This window comes from Coregonus clupeaformis, chromosome 9 (genome assembly GCF_020615455.1).
Source record: "Coregonus clupeaformis isolate EN_2021a chromosome 9, ASM2061545v1, whole genome shotgun sequence".
NCBI lineage: Eukaryota > Metazoa > Chordata > Actinopteri > Salmoniformes > Salmonidae > Coregonus > Coregonus clupeaformis.
The window spans coordinates 19,238,867-19,259,623 of NC_059200.1; the positions used below are offsets into that span (position 1 = coordinate 19,238,867).

Genomic DNA, 20,757 nt, shown 5'->3' on the forward strand with positions numbered 1-20,757 from the left:
ACTAACACACCTCTACCTGTCTACCACCATACACTAACACACCTCTACCTGTCTACCACCATACACTAACACACCTCCACCTGTCTACCACCATACACTACCACACCTCTACCTGTCTACCACCATACACTACCACACCTCTACCTGTCTACCACCATACACTAACACACCTCCACCTGTCTACCACCATACACTAACACACCTCCACCTGTCTACCACCATACACTAACACACCTCTACCTGTCTACCACACCTCTACCTGTCTACCACCATACACTAACACACCTCTACCTGTCTACCACCATACACTAACACACCTCCACCTGTCTACCACCATACACTAACACCCCTCTACCTGTCTACCACCATACACTAACACACCTCCACCTGTCTACCACCATACACTAACACACCTCTACCTGTCTACCACCATACACTAACACACCTCCACCTGTCTACCACCATACACTAACACACCTCCACCTGTCTACCACCATACACTAACACACCTCTACCTGTCTACCACCATACACTAACACACCTCCACCTGTCTACCACCATACACTAACACACCTCCACCTGTCTACCACCATACACTAACACACCTCTACCTGTCTACCACACCTCTACCTGTCTACCACCATACACTAACACACCTCTACCTGTCTACCACCATACACTAACACACCTCCACCTGTCTACCACCATACACTAACACACCTCTACCTGTCTACCACCATACACTAACACCCCTCTACCTGTCTACCACACCTCTACCTGTCTACCACCATACACTAACACACCTCTACCTGTCTACCACACCTCTACCTGTCTACCACCATACACTAACACACCTCTACCTGTCTACCACACCTCTACCTGTCTACCACCATACACTAACACACCTCTACCTGTCTACCACCATACACTAACACCCCTCTACCTGTCTACCACACCTCTACCTGTCTACCACCATACACTAACACCCCTCTACCTGTCTACCACACCTCCACCTGTCTACCACCATACACTAACACACCTCTACCTGTCTACCACCATACACTAACACACCTCTACCTGTCTACCACCATACACTAACACACCTCTACCTGTCTACCACCATACACTAACACACCTCCACCTGTCTACCACCATACACTAACACACCTCTACCTGTCTACCACCATACAATAACACACCTCTACCTGTCTACCACCATACACTAACACACCTCCACCTGTCTACCACCATACACTAACACACCTCTACCTGTCTACCACCATACACTAACACACCTCTACCTGTCTACCACCATACACTAACACACCTCCACCTGTCTACCACCATACACTACCACACCTCTACCTGTCTACCACCATACACTAACACACCTCTACCTGTCTACCACCATACACTAACACACCTCTACCTGTCTACCACCATACACTAACACACCTCTACCTGTCTACCACCATACACTAACACACCTCTACCTGTCTACCACCATACACTACCACACCTCTACCTGTCTACCACACCTCTACCTGTCTACCACCATACACTAACACACCTCTACCTGTCTACCACCATACACTAACACCCCTCCACCTGTCTACCACCATACACTAACACACCTCTACCTGTCTACCACCATACACTAACACACCTCTACCTGTCTACCACACCTCCACCTGTCTACCACCATACACTAACACACCTCCACCTGTCTACCACCATACACTAACACACCTCTACCTGTCTACCACACCTCTACCTGTCTACCACCATACACTAACACACCTCCACCTGTCTACCACCATACACTAACACACCTCCACCTGTCTACCACCATACACTAACACACCTCTACCTGTCTACCACCATACACTACCACACCTCTACCTGTCTACCACCACCATACACTACCACACCTCCACCTGTCTACCACCATACACTAACACACCTCCACCTGTCTACCACCATACACTAACACACCTCCACCTGTCTACCACCATACACTAACACACCTCCACCTGTCTACCACCATACACTAACACACCTCTACCTGTCTACCACCATACACTAACACACCTCTACCTGTCTACCACCATACACTAACACACCTCCACCTGTCTACCACCATACACTAACACACCTCTACCTGTCTACCACCATACACTAACACACCTCCACCTGTCTACCACACCTCTACCTGTCTACCACCATACACTAACACACCTCTACCTGTCTACCACACCTCCACCTGTCTACCACCATACACTAACACACCTCTACCTGTCTACCACACCTCCACCTGTCTACCACCATACACTAACACACCTCTACCTGTCTACCACACCTCCACCTGTCTACCACCATACACTAACACACCTCCACCTGTCTACCACCATACACTAACACCCCTCTACCTGTCTACCACACCTCTACCTGTCTACCACCATACACTAACACACCTCTACCTGTCTACCACCATACACTAACACCCCTCTACCTGTCTACCACACCTCTACCTGTCTACCACCATACACTAACACCCCTCTACCTGTCTACCACACCTCCACCTGTCTACCACCATACACTAACACACCTCTACCTGTCTACCACCATACACTAACACACCTCTACCTGTCTACCACCATACACTAACACACCTCTACCTGTCTACCACCATACACTAACACACCTCTACCTGTCTACCACCATACACTAACACACCTCTACCTGTCTACCACCATACACTAACACACCTCTACCTGTCTACCACCATACACTAACACACCTCTACCTGTCTACCACCATACACTAACACACCTCCACCTGTCTACCACCATACACTAACACACCTCTACCTGTCTACCACCATACACTAACACACCTCCACCTGTCTACCACCATACACTACCACACCTCTACCTGTCTACCACCATACACTAACACACCTCCACCTGTCTACCACACCTCCACCTGTCTACCACCATACACTAACACACCTCCACCTGTCTACCACCATACACTAACACACCTCTACCTGTCTACCACCATACACTAACACACCTCTACCTGTCTACCACACCTCCACCTGTCTACCACCATACACTAACACACCTCTACCTGTCTACCACCATACACTAACACACCTCCACCTGTCTACCACCATACACTAACACACCTCCACCTGTCTACCACCATACACTAACACACCTCCACCTGTCTACCACCATACACTAACACACCTCTACCTGTCTACCACCATACACTACCACACCTCTACCTGTCTACCACCATACACTAACACCCCTCCACCTGTCTACCACCATACACTAACACACCTCCACCTGTCTACCACCATACACTAACACACCTCTACCTGTCTACCACCATACACTAACACACCTCTACCTGTCTACCACCATACACTAACACACCTCCACCTGTCTACCACCATACACTAACACACCTCCACCTGTCTACCACACCTCTACCTGTCTACCACCATACACTAACACACCTCTACCTGTCTACCACCATACACTAACACACCTCTACCTGTCTACCACACCTCTACCTGTCTACCACCATACACTAACACACCTCTACCTGTCTACCACACCTCTACCTGTCTACCACCATACATTAACACACCTCCACCTGTCTACCACCATACACTAACACACCTCTACCTGTCTACCACCATATACTACCACACCTCTACCTGTCTACCACCATACACTAACACACCTCTACCTGTCTACCACCATACACTAACACACCTCTACCTGTCTACCACCATACACTAACACCCCTCCACCTGTCTACCACCATACACTACCACACCTCTACCTGTCTACCACCATACACTAACACACCTCTACCTGTCTACCACCATACACTAACACACCTCTACCTGTCTACCACCATACACTACCACACCTCCACCTGTCTACCACCATACACTAACACACCTCTACCTGTCTACCACCATACACTAACACACCTCTACCTGTCTACCACACCTCCACCTGTCTACCACCATACACTAACACACCTCCACCTGTCTACCACCATACACTAACACACCTCTACCTGTCTACCACCATATACTACCACACCTCTACCTGTCTACCACCATACACTAACACACCTCTACCTGTCTACCACCATACACTAACACACCTCTACCTGTCTACCACCATACACTAACACACCTCCACCTGTCTACCACCATACACTAACACACCTCTACCTGTCTACCACCATATACTACCACACCTCTACCTGTCTACCACCATACACTAACACACCTCTACCTGTCTACCACCATACACTAACACACCTCTACCTGTCTACCACCATACACTAACACCCCTCCACCTGTCTACCACCATACACTACCACACCTCTACCTGTCTACCACCATACACTAACACACCTCTACCTGTCTACCACCATACACTAACACACCTCTACCTGTCTACCACCATACACTAACACACCTCCACCTGTCTACCACCATACACTAACACACCTCTACCTGTCTACCACCATACACTAACACCCCTCCACCTGTCTACCACCATACACTAACACACCTCTACCTGTCTACCACCATACACTAACACACCTCCACCTGTCTACCACACCTCCACCTGTCTACCACCATACACTAACACACCTCTACCTGTCTACCACCATACACTACCACACCTCTACCTGTCTACCACCATACACTACCACACCTCCACCTGTCTACCACCATACACTAACACACCTCTACCTGTCTACCACCATACACTAACACACCTCTACCTGTCTACCACACCTCCACCTGTCTACCACCATGCACTAACACACCTCCACCTGTCTACCACCATACACTAACACACCTCTACCTGTCTACCACCATACACTACCACACCTCTACCTGTCTACCACCATACACTAACACACCTCCACCTGTCTACCACACCTCCACCTGTCTACCACCATACACTAACACACCTCTACCTGTCTACCACCATACACTAACACACCTCTACCTGTCTACCACCATACACTAACACACCTCTACCTGTCTACCACCATACACTAACACACCTCTACCTGTCTACCACACCTCTACCTGTCTACCACCATACACTAACACACCTCTACCTGTCTACCACACCTCCACCTGTCTACCACCATACACTAACACACCTCTACCTGTCTACCACCATACACTAACACACCTCTACCTGTCTACCACCATACACTAACACACCTCTACCTGTCTACCACCATACACTAACACACCTCTACCTGTCTACCACCATACACTAACACACCTCCACCTGTCTACCACCATACACTAACACACCTCCACCTGTCTACCACCATACACTAACACACCTCTACCTGTCTACCACCATACACTAACACCCCTCTACCTGTCTACCACCATACACTAACACACCTCCACCTGTCTACCACCATACACTAACACACCTCTACCTGTCTACCACCATACACTACCACACCTCTACCTGTCTACCACCATACACTAACACACCTCCACCTGTCTACCACCATACACTAACACACCTCTACCTGTCTACCACCATACACTAACACACCTCTACCTGTCTACCACCATACACTAACACACCTCTACCTGTCTACCACCATACACTAACACACCTCCACCTGTCTACCACACCTCTACCTGTCTACCACCATACACTAACACACCTCTACCTGTCTACCACCATACACTAACACACCTCTACCTGTCTACCACACCTCTACCTGTCTACCACCATACACTAACACACCTCTACCTGTCTACCACCATACACTACCACACCTCCACCTGTCTACCACCATACACTAACACACCTCTACCTGTCTACCACCATACACTACCACACCTCTACCTGTCTACCACCATACACTAACACACCTCCACCTGTCTACCACACCTCTACCTGTCTACCACCATACACTAACACACCTCTACCTGTCTACCACCATACACTAACACACCTCTACCTGTCTACCACACCTCTACCTGTTTACCACCATACACTAACACACCTCTACCTGTCTACCACACCTCTACCTGTCTACCACCATACACTAACACACCTCCACCTGTCTACCACCATACACTAACACACCTCTACCTGTCTACCACCATACACTAACACCCCTCCACCTGTCTACCACCATACACTAACACACCTCCACCTGTCTACCACCATACACTAACACACCTCTACCTGTCTACCACCATACACTAACACACCTCTACCTGTCTACCACACCTCTACCTGTCTACCACCATACACTAACACACCTCTACCTGTCTACCACCATACACTAACACCCCTCCACCTGTCTACCACCATACACTAACACACCTCTACCTGTCTACCACCATACACTACCACACCTCCACCTGTCTACCACCATACACTAACACCCCTCTACCTGTCTACCACCATACACTAACACACCTCTACCTGTCTACCACCATACACTAACACACCTCTACCTGTCTACCACCATACACTAACACACCTCTACCTGTCTACCACCATACACTAACACACCTCTACCTGTCTACCACCATACACTAACACACCTCCACCTGTCTACCACCATACACTAACACACCTCTACCTGTCTATCACCATACACTAACACACCTCTACCTGTCTACCACACCTCCACCTGTCTACCACCATACACTAACACACCTCCACCTGTCTACCACCATACACTAACACACCTCCACCTGTCTACCACCATACACTACCACACCTCTACCTGTCTACCACATACACTAACACACCTCCACCTGTCTACCACCATACACTAACACACCTCCACCTGTCTACCACCATACACTAACACACCTCTACCTGTCTACCACCATACACTAACACACCTCTACCTGTCTACCACCATACACTAACACACCTCCACCTGTCTACCACCATACACTAACACACCTCTACCTGTCTACCACCATACACTAACACACCTCCACCTGTCTACCACACCTCTACCTGTCTACCACCATACACTAACACACCTCTACCTGTCTACCACCATACACTAACACACCTCTACCTGTCTACCACCATACACTAACACACCTCTACCTGTCTACCACCATACACTACCACACCTCTACCTGTCTACCACCATACACTAACACACCTCTACCTGTCTACCACCATACACTAACACACCTCTACCTGTCTACCACCATACACTAACACACCTCTACCTGTCTACCACCATACACTACCACACCTCTACCTGTCTACCACCATACACTACCACACCTCTACCTGTCTACCACCATACACTAACACACCTCTACCTGTCTACCACCATACACTACCACACCTCCACCTGTCTACCACCATACACTAACACCCCTCCACCTGTCTACCACCATACACTAACACACCTCTACCTGTCTACCACCATACACTAACACACCTCTACCTGTCTATCACCATACACTAACACACCTCTACCTGTCTACCACACCTCCACCTGTCTACCACCATACACTAACACACCTCCACCTGTCTACCACCATACACTAACACCCCTCTACCTGTCTACCACCATACACTAACACACCTCTACCTGTCTACCACCATACACTAACACACCTCTACCTGTCTACCACACCTCTACCTGTCTACCACCATACACTAACACACCTCTACCTGTCTACCACCATACACTAACACACCTCTACCTGTCTACCACCATACACTAACACCCCTCCACCTGTCTACCACCATACACTAACACACCTCTACCTGTCTACCACCATACACTAACACACCTCTACCTGTCTACCACCATACACTACCACACCTCTACCTGTCTACCACCATACACTACCACACCTCTACCTGTCTACCACCATACACTAACACACCTCCACCTGTCTACCACCATACACTAACACACCTCTACCTGTCTATCACCATACACTAACACACCTCTACCTGTCTACCACACCTCCACCTGTCTACCACCATACACTAACACACCTCTACCTGTCTACCACCATACACTAACACCCCTCTACCTGTCTACCACCATACACTAACACACCTCTACCTGTCTACCACCATACACTAACACACCTCTACCTGTCTACCACACCTCCACCTGTCTACCACCATACACTAACACACCTCTACCTGTCTACCACACCTCCACCTGTCTACCACCATACACTAACACACCTCTACCTGTCTACCACCATACACTAACACACCTCTACCTGTCTACCACACCTCCACCTGTCTACCACCATACACTAACACACCTCTACCTGTCTACCACACCTCCACCTGTCTACCACCATACACTAACACACCTCTACCTGTCTACCACACCTCCACCTGTCTACCACCATACACTAACACACCTCTACCTGTCTACCACCATACACTAACACACCTCCACCTGTCTACCACCATACACTAACACACCTCTACCTGTCTACCACCATACACTAACACACCTCTACCTGTCTACCACCATACACTACCACACCTCTACCTGTCTACCACCATACACTAACACACCTCCACCTGTCTACCACCATACACTAACACACCTCTACCTGTCTACCACCATACACTAACACACCTCCACCTGTCTACCACCATACACTAACACACCTCTACCTGTCTACCACCATACACTAACACACCTCTACCTGTCTACCACCATACACTACCACACCTCTACCTGTCTACCACCATACACTAACACACCTCTACCTGTCTACCACCATACACTAACACACCTCTACCTGTCTACCACCATACACTAACACACCTCTACCTGTCTACCACCATACACTACCACACCTCTACCTGTCTACCACCATACACTAACACACCTCTACCTGTCTACCACCATACACTAACACACCTCTACCTGTCTACCACCATACACTAACACACCTCTACCTGTCTACCACCATACACTACCACACCTCTACCTGTCTACCACCATACACTAACACACCTCTACCTGTCTACCACCATACACTAACACACCTCCACCTGTCTACCACACCTCCACCTGTCTACCACCATACATTAACACACCTCCACCTGGAGAACTGTTTAGGGTGTTGCTTTGTCCCATATACACCTGTCTCGGAGAGTTGAGCACACACACGGACATTCCACCTCTACTCACTGCTCAATTATGTAGCCATCTAATCTACATACTATAATGTTGGCTATCTTCCAATATCCACTCTAGCAATACCACTTAGAGCCTGGCCATTATTTCTAGTGTGGATATTGGAACAGACTGTTGTCTCTGTGACTGGGTGTGTCACACATGCTATGTGGATATATCCTCAACCAGTAATTTGCTACAATAACAAAGCTTCCTTATTCAGAGGGCCGCTCCATCCATCCATCCATCCATCCATCCCACAGCACAGCATAGCACTCTGGGTAATTGGAAAAAAAAACTAAAGGGGGAAGATAATTCCGGTGACACCTGCCTCACCTCAGAGTTCAAATTCCCATCAGCGGAGGGGGTCTGTCACAATGGCTCAGTCCGTTTCCATAGGAACCAGAGACCACAGACAGACGCGGTAATAATCTGGGGCTTATCCGGTAGAGAAAGCAGAAGTGTTCGAGACACAGACCAGCAAAAACAGACAGTGAGAGGAGAATGGAGGGTTTAGATGAATGGTTAGAGTGAAATCAATTACTAGAAAAGCCACCAGACAGTACAGCATTTAGCCTATCATAGCCTGGTCCCAGATCTATTTGTGCTGTATAGCCAACTTCTAGTTGATGTCATGTCAAACAATGACAATAGGTGTTGTGAAAGACAGTACAAAACAGATCTGGGACCAGGCTAGTAATTAGTCTCCATATTCCTACTTCTAGCCATTGACGATGCAGTAACATGTCATGGGGCTAGTGTGAGGAGAGAGTGAGAGCTGCTTCTCTGCCTCCCTCCCTCCCTCCCTCCGAGTCCATATTTTTTTGATACTGAATGTTATCAGATCTTCAACCGAAACCTAATATTAGATAAAGTGAACCTGAGTTTACAAATAACAAGAAAAATGGATACTTACTTTATTTAATTAACAAAGTTATGCAACTCCCAATTCCCTTGTGAGAAAGTAATTGCCCCCTTACACTCTTAACTGGTTGTGCCACCTGTAGCTACAATGTCTCCAACCAAATGCTTCCTGTAGTTGTTGATCAGTCTCTTACATCACTGTGGAAGAATTTTGTCCCACTCTTGCATGCAGTACTGCTTTAACTCAGTGACATTTGTGGGTTTTGAAGCATGAACTTGTCGTTTCAAGTCCTGCCACAACATCTCTATTGGGATTAGGTCTGGACTGACTAGGCCATTCCAAAACTTCCAATTTGTTGCTTTTTAGCCATTTTCATGTAGACTTGATTGTGTGTTTTGGCTGTTAGAGCAACATGCTGTTTTTTACATGGAAGATACATTGGAGATAATATAAGGCAAGTATTGAAAACAATAGAACACTATGGAAAATATGGGAAACCAGGCCTGCTATTCATAGCAGACTTCGAAAAGGCATTTGATAAAGTTCGACTGGGGTTTATATATAAATGCCTGGAGCATTTCAATTTTGGAGAATCTCTTATAAATTGGGTCAAAATCATGTATAGTAACCCTAGGTGTAAAATAGTAAATAATGGCTATTTCTCAGAAAGTTTTAAACTGTCAAGAGGAGTGAAACAAGGTTGTCCACTATCGGCATATCTATTTATTGTGGCCATCGAGATGTTAGCTATTAAAATCAGATCCAATAATAATATCAGAGGATTAGAAATACAGGGCTTAAAAACAAAGGTGTCATTGTACGCAGATGATTCATGTTTTCTTTTAGATCCACAACTAGAATCCCTCCACAGCCTCATAGAGGATCTAGATACATTTTCTAACCTCTCTGGATTACAACCAAATTATGACAAATGTACTATATTACGTATTGGATCACAAAAAAATACAATTTTTACATTACCATGTAGTTTACCAATAAAATGGTCTGATGGTGATGTGGATATACTCGGAATACATATCCCAAAGGAAATAAATGATCTCACTTCAATAAATTTTAATAGAAAGTTAGCAAAAATAGATAAGATCTTACTACCATGGAAAGGAAAATACCTGTCAATTCGTGGAAAAATCACCCTGATTAACTCTTTAGTATTATCCCAGTTTACCTATTTGCTTATGGTCTTGCCTACGCCTAGCAAACAGTTTTTTTAATTATATGAGAAAAAAATATTCCATTTTATTTGGAACGGCAAGCCAGACAAAATTAAAAGAGCATATTTATATAATGAATATGAATTCGGAGGACAGAAATTATTAAATATTAAAGCATTAGACCTATCACTAAAATCTTCAGTCATCCAAAAGTTATACTTAAATCCGAACTGGTTCTCAAGCAAATTAGTAAGATTGTCTCACCCAATGTTCAAGAAAGGCCTTTTTCCCTTTATTCAGATTACAACCTCTCACTTTCAGTTGTTTGAAAAGGAAATAATCTCCCAAATGTCACTATTTCTAAAACAAGCCATAGAAAGTTGGTTGCAATTTCAATTTAATCCTCCAGAAACGACAGAACAAATAATGCAACAACTATTGTGGTTAAATTCATATCTACTAATTGACAAAAAAACTATATTTTTTGACAGAATGTTTAAAAAAGGTATAATCTCCTGGTGGAGTTATGTCGCACATGCAGCTAACAAAAACATATGGAAATGTCTGCTCTACCCAAAATTACAACCAAATAATTGCAGCCTTACCGCAAAAGTGGAAGAGGAAAGTGGAAGGGGGAGAAAGTAAGGAACTTGTCTGTCAGCTTTGCATTAAAGAACATAATTGGTTAAGGAAAACTGTGATAAATAAAAAAAGTATATCAGTTTCACTTAAGGACCAAAGGATTGACAGCCGTCCCATATAGATTGCAAAATAGTTGGGAAGAGATCTTTGACGTACCGATCCCATGGCATAGTGTTTATGAACTGACACGCAAAACGACACCGGATTCAAAAATTAGAATCTTTCAATTTAAATTATTATATAAAATTCTTGCTACCAATAGAATGTTATTTATATGGGGGATACAATCTTCCCAGCTCTGCAGATTTTGCTGTGAAGAGACAGAATCATTAGATCATTTGTTTTGGTTCTGTCCAATTGTAGCTTGTTTTTGGACACAGGTCCAGGAATGGCTAAAGGATTGCAATATTTACTTCGAACTAACCTTGCAGATAGCATTACTGGGTGATCTGAAAAGTCATAGTCAATCAATCAATAATATAATAATACTTTTAGCAAAAATGTTTATTTTTAATTCACAATCTGTAGAAGCAATGAGAATAGAAAGGTTCAGAACTTTTGTAAAACATCACAGTACGGTTGAAATATATATGGCAAATAGAAATCCTATATGGATGGTGTTAAGAGATAGATGGGAGGTGTTGAATGGAGTTGAAGGATGGGACTAATAACAAATAACAATAAATAATAACAAAGATAGCTAATAATGTAAGCATACTGTGTCCATAATAAGTATATAGGTTGTATGTTGGGAGCTTTTGGGAAAGAGCACAGTTAGAAAGATATGGCATAAAGAAGCAAACCGGATGGACATCATGAAAATGATCGGAGAGGTTGAGATTAGAAGAAGTTCAGGAGCAAAAAAATAAATATATATATATATATATATAATAGAATTATTGTAAAATTAACTCTGTCCATAAGGTGTAGATAGTAAGTATAGACCGGAAGTAGAGGCCTGGGCGTTGTTGTTCACTAATTTACTCCAAGTAGGGAAAGGATGGTGGGGTTGAAAAGTAATAAAGGGGAGTATATATATAAAAAATAAGAAAATAATAAAAAAACATGGGGGATTGGAAGTGATGCAGACAATTACATTGATAGAAGATACAATCTATATGCAATATTAAGCTGATCCATTCCCCCCCCCCCAAAAAAAAATAAAAAAATAAAAATAAAAACATGCTGCCACTGGTCTGGCTGACGGCTGTTAGAGAAACATGCTGCCACTGGTCTGGCTGACGGCTGTTAGAGCAACATGCTGCCACTGGTCTGGCTGATGGCTGTTAGAGCAACATGCTGCCACTGGTCTGGCTGATGGCTGTTAGAGCAACATGCTGCCACTGGTCTGGCTGATGGCTGTTAGAGCAACATGCTGCCACTGGTCTGGCTGATGGCTGTTAGAGCAACATGCTGCCACTGGTCTGGCTGATGGCTGTTAGAGCAACATGCTGCCACTGGTCTGGCTGACGGCTGTTAGAGCAACATGCTGCCACTGGTCTGGCTGATGGCTGTTAGAGCAACATGCTGCCACTGGTCTGGCTGACGGCTGTTAGAGCAACATGCTGCCACTGGTCTGGCTGACGGCTGTTAGAGCAACATGCTGCCACTGGTCTGGCTGATGGCTGTTAGAGCAACATGCTGCCACTGGTCTGGCTGATGGCTGTTAGAGCAACATGCTGCCACTGGTCTGGCTGATGGCTGTTAGAGCAACATGCTGCCACTGGTCTGGCTGATGGCTGTTAGAGCAACATGCTGCCACTGGTCTGGCTGATGGCTGTTAGAGCACTACTCCAGGTTGGAGTAGACACTGGCAGTGTACGTCTGTCAGATTACATATTACACTCGTTCCAAACGCAGGCCAGGTGTGATGTAGCCTATATGTTCTGGCTGGCTGGCTTGCTGGCTTGCTGGCTGGCTGTCTATGGACTGATAGAGCAGGTTTAGGTGTGTTGAATGTGTATCTCTGGAGGTACTAAAAAACTACATGACAGGTGTATAGGTAGGTACTAGACTGTATGGTATATACTGTAAGTATTTAAATCCTGGAATGAATGACAGTGTGAATGAATGGCCTTCGAATATGTATTTTTAAGGTGGAACTGCCTCACCAACCACAATTATAAAAGTTAAGAAAATGCTAAGCCTTGTTTGATTGAATGATATGAAAGACTCAATGATATGTGTTTGTGGTATTGCTACGTATTACTAGGAAAAGCCTCCCAATGAGAATAGAGGTCATAGGCCAGAAAGTGGCAACGCCTTAATGGATGATGTCGGAATTCACACAGGATTCCGGAGCGGAATGTTTGTGGACGTCTGGGAGTTGTCAGTGTTTCAGTGTTCCTGGGAAAGGAGGTGGGAGAGGGAGAGGGGGAGGGGTGGCTGGGGGGGTTGAGGAATTGTGCCACATATGCAGGTTGGCTGTGGTGTAAGTAACGTTAGAGCTTGGCAACCGTCAGTCTAGTAGGTCTCCAGGGATGTCATTATGTGGGATGTCTCAGTTTATATGCCCAGTCCCGCTGCTCAGTGCTGCACAGTCTAGGAATGAGAAGCCTTCAGTAATTACTGCAGTTCGCCAGGAATCCTTCCTAGAATTCATCTCACACATGAACATAGTGAGATACCCTTCAGCAGCTGATGTTTTCTGACTGATTGACCCAACTGGGAAACTGGTATGACATTAAACCCTTGGAGTTCACTTGCTTTTTAATCTAAAATCAATAGATCTTTTGATTATAGACAACTCTGGGGTGTTTTGCCACAACATGCTAAGAAACCTGTTGACACAACGCTTCATTTAGTAACTTGCCAAAGTTAATCCATAAATATACAAGGTTTTACTATTTCTGCTTCATGTTAACTTTGCAATTTTAATTACTAGACCAGGGATATTCAACATTGGGTCTGCGTGGAGGTACTGCAGGGGGTCAGCGTGTGTGTGGGTGGGTGTGTGTTCGTATATACAGTACCCGTCAAAAGTTTGGACACCTACTCATTCCATTTTTATTTGACAGCTTTGCACACTCTTGGCATTCTTTCAACCAGCTTCATGAGGTAGTCACCTGGAATGCATTTCAATTAACAGGTGTGCCCTGTTAAATGTTAATTTGTGGAATTTCTTTCTTTCTTTATGCGTTTGAGCCAATCAGTTGTGTTGTGACAAGGTAGGGGGGTATACAGACGATAGCCCTATTTGGTAAAAGACCAAGTCCATATTATGGCAAGAACAGCTCAAATAAGCAAAGAAAAACGACAGTCCATCATTATTTTAAGACATGAAGGTCAGTCAATACGGAACATTTCAAGAACTTTGAACGTTTCCTCAATTGCAGTCACAAAAATCATCAAGCGTTATCATGAAACTGGCTCTCATGAGGACCGCCACAGGAAAGGAAGACCCAGAATTACCTCTGCTGCAGAGGTTAAGTTAATTATAGTTATTTTTTTCTTGAAGGTTTATTTACTTTTTGCCTGAGAAATATGGATTGTTAAAGAGTTTCATTCAGATATAGAGCCATAGCTGAATGGAACTCTTTACCAATCCATATTTCTCAGGCAAAAAGTAAATAAGCCTTTAAGAAAAAACTAAGACCATCTTATGTGATAGACCATGTGATTGGACAGGAAATAGAAAGCATCAACTGAATGTTGAATGTGTTACCTGTCAGGTATTTTAATTGTCTGTATTGTCTACTTGTTAAGTGTTTGTAAAGTCTTAATTTGTAATTGTTTGTAATGTCTTATTAATTGGTGTGGGACCCAAGGAAGATTAGCTAACGTTACGGCATTAGCTAATTGGGATCCTAATAAAAATGAGAAAACTGCACCTCAGAATGCAGCCCAAATAAATGCTTCACAGAGTTCAAGTAACACACATCTCAACATCAACTGTTCAGAGGAGACTGTGTGAATCAGGCCTTCATGGTCGAATTGCTGCAAAGAGTGTGCAAAGCTGTCATCAAGGCAAAGGGTGGCTACTTTGAAGAATCTAAATGATTACTTACTACATGATTCAATATGTGTTATTTCATAGTTTTGATGTCTTCACTATTATTCTACAATGTAGAAAATAGTAAAAATAAAGAAAAACCCTGGAATGAGTAGGTGTCAAACTTTTGACTGGTACTGTATACACATACACACACACACACACACACACACACACACACACACACACACACACACACACACACAGAGTATAAGTGAATTTGTTCTAATACTCTTGGTCCCCTAAAATGGGGGGACGATGTACAAAAAGTGTTGTGGGCTGAGTAGTGTAGCTGTGGGGGCTGAGTAATGTAGCTGTGGGGGCTGAGTAATGTAGCTGTGGGGGCTGAGTAATGTAGCTGTGGGGGCTGAGTACTGTAGCCGTGGGGGCTGAGTAGTGTAGCTGTGGGGGCTGAGTAGTGTAGCTGTGGGGGCTGAGTAATGTAGCTGTGGGGGCTGAGTAGTGTAGCTGTGGGGGCTGAGTAATGTAGCTGTGGGGGCTGAGTAGTGTAGCTGTGGGGGCTGAGTAGTGTAGCTGTGGGGGCTGAGTAGTGTAGCTGTGGGGGCTGAGTAGTGTAGCTGTGGGGGCTGAGTAATGTAGCTGTGGGGGCTGAGTAATGTAGCTGTGGGGGCTGAGTAGTGTAGCTGTGGGGACTGAGTAGTGTAGCTGTGGGGGCTGAGTAGTGTAGCTGTGGGGGGCTGAGTAGTGTAGCTGTGGGGGGCTGAGTAATGTAGCTGTGGGGGCTGAGTAGTGTAGCTGTGGGGGCTGAGTAGTGTAGCTGTGGGGGCTGAGTACTGTAGCTGTGGGGGCTGAGTAATGTAGCTGTGTGCCCCCAGGCCTGTTCTCCTTCTCTCCTGCCCTGCCTGCCTGCTCATTGGCACTTTAATTGGGCCTGCTGTGTGTGTGTGTGTGTGTGTGTGTGTGTGTGTGTGTGTGTGTGTGTGTGTGTGTGTGTGTGTGTTTAAAGATATATCTAACCACTTAACCTCCTAGATGGAAATGGACCTGTCTTCCAACTCCATCCATAGACAGGAACTCCCACAGTGGAACTGCTATATTCTAGATAATGTCTGTCCTAACAGAATATATAGTAGAGAGAAGTTGTTGGTAGAGTTTTTTTAACCTTCATTTATCCAGGTAGTCTAATTGACCTGGTCCAGCCAAGACAGCAGCAGGGGGGAACATACATTGAGTTAAGAGACATTGAGAAGATTACCACTTCGGTCCCGCTTTAAATGACGTTCAGCTTATACCTTCATTAGTTAGGGTTAGGTTTAAAAACACATTTTAAGAAGATAAATTGTGGAGATGGGCAGGGTTTAGCAATAATTATGACTTTTTGACTGTTAAGTAGAGACGATGACAAATGCTTTATTCAGTAAGGTCACTCCTATAAAATTCTATGGTCACTCCCACTAAGGCCATGTTTGAATGGTTGATATCCCAGTCTTATATGTGCTGTGTGTGCAATAGCCTGGGGACGACGTTACACCAAGAAACACTTACCTTGATGAAAGCCGAAACCTGGAAAAACAAAACCAAGAAATCAGAATTTTGGAAAAAAACAGAAGTTCAACGGATTTTGAAGTCCAATGTTTTCTGCTGTGCATGACTGCACTTTAGAGTGTCTTCCTGCAGCACAGCGTTCTGGGGGAAGTTGAGGTCCAGTCCAATATTGACTATGCACCCAAGAGGCAAAGAGATTGGGCCACCCTAGAAATGTTTTAGTGAAATATTATATAATATATCAAATTTAGCAGACACTTTTATCCAATGCGATTTATAGTCATGTGTGAATACATTTTTACGTATGGGTGGTCCCGGGAATCGAACCCAATATCCTGCCGTTGCAATGCTCTACCAAGATGCATGACAGGGTAATAAATGCTTTGTGAAGCCTCAATTTAACATGATTTATAAGGCCCTTACTAAGCAATGCTTATGCCACCTGTTATAAAGCACAGGTTTATGTCATATTTGACAGTGTGTTATGTCACATTTGACATTGGTGGTTGTCACACAGTTATGCCACATTTATGAACCCTTTATAAAGCATGACATATGGTTATAGATGATTTATAACACATTTATGTAGTGTTTATGATGCCTTTATAAGCTGCGCGTCATTTAAAGCGGGACCCAACCGGTCCTACATCGCGTATACAAACGGCCAACTGAAGAGCTGTTGTTCTAATCGCACCATTTATTATATTTTGATCCCTACTATTCGGTCCAAAATGTATTAATTTAACCCCACCACCTCAACATTGTATACCTTTTGACTGTGCGGATACTGCTATTTTACCCCCTGTATGAAACAATAAATGAGTTGAAAGTCAAAGCTCTGTGCTGGGGCCAGGCTGCTATGCGGCGTTGGGTGGTTTCCTGGGTGGCACCCTATTCCCCATATAGTGAACTACCTTTGACCAGAACCATTTTAACTCCCAGCCAGGCTGACCCAGACAGTGTCCAAGCCTTCCCTGGGCTCTTTGATCATTCCTATCTTTCTGGAAGGACCCCTCCTCCTCACAAAGAGCTGCCTGTCTCAGCGCCCGTTCTGAGAAAACACACACAGTACCTCTGCTCACTTTTCCTCCCGTGGGTGAGGCTCCAGTCTGCTTGTCTTCATTAGATAACCCCAGACAGAGCAGAGTTATGTTCATCATTACATTTTACATTTTACATTTTAGTCATTTAGCAGACGCTCTTATCCAGAGCGACTTACAGTTAGTGAGTACATACATTTTACATTCATGAGCAGAATTGTGTTCATTATGCACCAAACGGAAGACAATGGACTGAAACAGGGAGGGATTACCTGAACTTGTCCAATAAGAAATGTGAATTTATATTTTCCATTGCAAAACTTTTTTCTACAGTGTGTCCTAATCAATACAACGTAGTGGAGGTCAGATGCCAAACAATAGAACATCCACTGACTGGGGAACAAGCAGGCAAAGCACTCTGCTGTTCTTGTTAAAGGGGGTTGGAAGGAGAGGGAGTTGGTTCATGGTGAATGGTATACAGCAAGTTTGTGGATTTATGTACTACAAGGCTAGAGACAGTTTTGTGGAAGAAGAGAGATTTGTAAAGTGATTTGTTAGACTTGTTGGATTGAACTTGGTATAGGCTACAGGTAGTAAAGGTATTTATTTTTGTTCAACACAGAGAGAGTAATGTTTGTTGGTTCACAATGCCTCATTCTGCTGTGTAAATGTTCACCAATTGCGATGTCCTTTATTGTGACAGAACATTTTATTTCAATGCTTTGACTTTTGTACTGCTGTACGCAAAATCATTTTGTGTGAATCATTATTCAGGCTAAATAAGACACTGACACAAAGACACACATATTCAGGCTAAGACACATGTACACACACACACACACTGTTGCTCACTCATAATGACAGCCTTCAGGCTGCTCTCTGTGTTTATGGTGCCATTGATGAAAACAGCCTCTCTACCCTAGCGCACCACAGTGTACTGCATCGTACCGTAGCCTAGTGTGTTTACTGAACAGCAGTGGTTAGCGTTTGAAGCTGCTGTCTCGATCCTGTCTAATGATTCTCTCTTGATCCTGTCTGATGATCCTCTCTCTATCCTGTCTGATGTCCTCTCTCTATTATGTCTGATGTCCTCTCTCTATTATGTCTGATGTCGTCTCTATATCCTGTCTGATGGTCCTCTCTGTCCTGTCTGATGTCCTCTCTCTATCATTTCTGATGCTTCTCTCTCTATCCTTTCTGATGCTTCTCTCTCTATCCTGTCTGATGTCCTCTCTCTATCCTGTCTGATGGCCTCTCTCTATCATGTATGTTGCTCCTCTCTCTATCCTGTCTGATGCCCCTCTTTCTATCCTGTCTGATGCTCCTCTCTATCCTGTCTGATGCTCCTCTCTCTATCCTGTCTGATGCTCCTCTCTCTGTCCTGTCTGATGCTCCTCTCTCTATTCTGTCTGATGTCCTCTCTCTATTCTGTCTGATGTCGTCTCTATATCCTGTCTGATGGTCCTCTCTCTATCCTGTCTGATGCTCCTCTCTCTATCCTGTCTGATGTAATCTCTCTATCCTTTCTGATGCTGCTCTCTATCCTGTCTGATGACCTCTCTCTATCCTGTCTGATGCTCCTCTCTCTATCCTGTCTGATGCTCCTCTCTATCCTGTCTGATGCTCCTCTCTCTGTCCTGTGTGATGTCCTCTCTCTGTCCTGTCTGATGCTCCTCTCTCTATCCTGTCTGATGTCCTCTCTCTATCCTGTCTGATGCTCCTCTCTCTATCCTGTCTGATGCTCCTCTCTATTATGTCTGATGTCATCTCTATATCCTGTCTGATGGTCCTCTCTCTATCCTGTTTGATGTCCTCTCTCTGTCCTGTCTGTCATCTCTATATCCTTTCTGATGCTGCTCTCTCTATCCTGTCTGATGTCCTCTCTCTATCCTGTCTGATGTCCTCTCTCTATCCTGTCTGATGTCCTCTTTCTTTCCTGTCTGATGTCCTCTCTCTATCCTGTCTGATGCTCCTCTCTATCCTGTCTGATGCTCCTCTCTCTATCCTGTTTGATGCTCCTCTCTCTAGCACACACACACACAGACAAACTCACACACACGCACACAGACAAACTGCAGGAGCTGAGCTCAGGGAGGGTAGGCTTAGTGGTGTCTTGGCGCTGTGCTGCAGCGTGGCACAGTATGGAGTGATGAGGCCCAGGCCATCTGTTCGCAGGCAGCCAACTAATTCCCTCAGGGTTGAGCTAGGGCCAAGCTAGGAGATACAGCCTGCATCTGAAAGTAGTGACCCATGGGCCCTGGTCAAAAGTAGTGCACTGTATAGGAAAATAGGGTGCCATTTCAGATA

At 44.9% G+C, this 20,757-nt stretch overlaps 1 protein-coding gene across 1 annotated transcript in view; it reads left to right on the top strand.

Moving 5' to 3' along the window:
* The window catches only part of LOC121574514 (CBP80/20-dependent translation initiation factor), a 172,392-nt gene that overhangs the window by 145,462 nt on the left and 6,173 nt on the right, over positions 1-20,757 (top strand). The window lies entirely within an intron of this gene.